Source organism: Carcharodon carcharias, chromosome 19 (genome assembly GCF_017639515.1).
Source record: "Carcharodon carcharias isolate sCarCar2 chromosome 19, sCarCar2.pri, whole genome shotgun sequence".
Classification (NCBI taxonomy): domain Eukaryota; kingdom Metazoa; phylum Chordata; class Chondrichthyes; order Lamniformes; family Lamnidae; genus Carcharodon; species Carcharodon carcharias.
In genome coordinates this window covers 101900586-101901754 of record NC_054485.1, presented here as the reverse complement: position 1 = coordinate 101901754, position 1169 = coordinate 101900586, and positions in this window count along the sequence as shown.

Here is a 1169-nt window from a genome sequence, read left to right as displayed (position 1 = left end):
AGACGTATAAGCTATATGTAGATAATCTAACGACATGAATAAAGCGAATTTAGAGTTAAGAGAGAATTGACTCTTCTCCTCTTTGTACTAAGCCAATAACCATTACTGGTGACCGCCGGCAACATATTTGGCGTCACTGGGTGGGCTCGAGGATAAATCTCTCCGTTGAGTCAGTGGGAGACTTGAGCTGAACCAGGTTGGCAAAGTACACAGAGAACAGGAGTTTGGGTTAATTCATAGCTGTTAATGTATGATGAATCAAAGGGAATCTCCACGCCCTGGTGACTTGAACTGTTTTGACTGGAAGGGACTCCTTCAAAAATACGTAATAGGGAAGTGGCCGCAATACGGGGAGTATGCGGATCACATTGGTGACAAGGGAAAACCCGCTGGGGAAGCCCTTTGGAGAATTGTGCAAACAGAGATGTCGGATAAGAAGTTTACAAAGATACAGAAGTCCGTAGCGATCGGATGTTTATTTGAGGAAAGGATAGAATGCCGACAGCAGGCTAGGAGAGAGCGAGACAAACTAGAGGAAGAGAATAAGAAACTCCGTGAGGAGATAGCCCGCCTTAGTGAGAAGGTAACTGATTTAAAGGGACAGAGATCTGCGGATTTGATGCACATGAACCAATATCAGTTACAGTGCGAAAAATTGGCTAATGAAAAGAGTAAGAGAGAGGGAGAAGCCCAAGCAGCTAAAGCTGAGGTGGAGGGATGGAAGCAACAATGTAGTAATTTAAAAACTGTTATGAATGTGATTCACAGAGCAGCTCAGGAAAAGAGGAGCAGTACCGGTGATCGCACAAAGTGTCAGAAACTGATAGTGAAGCAGCAAGATCAGCTAGCCGCACAGAGGGGCATACAGTGTGCTTTTGCACCCGGAAGAAGTGAAGAAAGTGTTCAAGGGTATATAGATTGGGATGATTTAGCAGACGGGCAGATAGATACAGTTAACTGCTATGACGGTCTCAGGCCTCTCTGTTATGGGTGTGTGATATGCGGTGGGATGACACGGGGAGACGCCTAGTGAATGATAGGGTTGGAGGGGGCCCTATTTCATTCCTTTGGGACACAGGGGGATCCCACACCACCATTAACACCACTCAGATCAATGACGTAGTTTGGAAAATTCAAAACAAAATTGTTCTAAGTGGATTCAGAGGGCA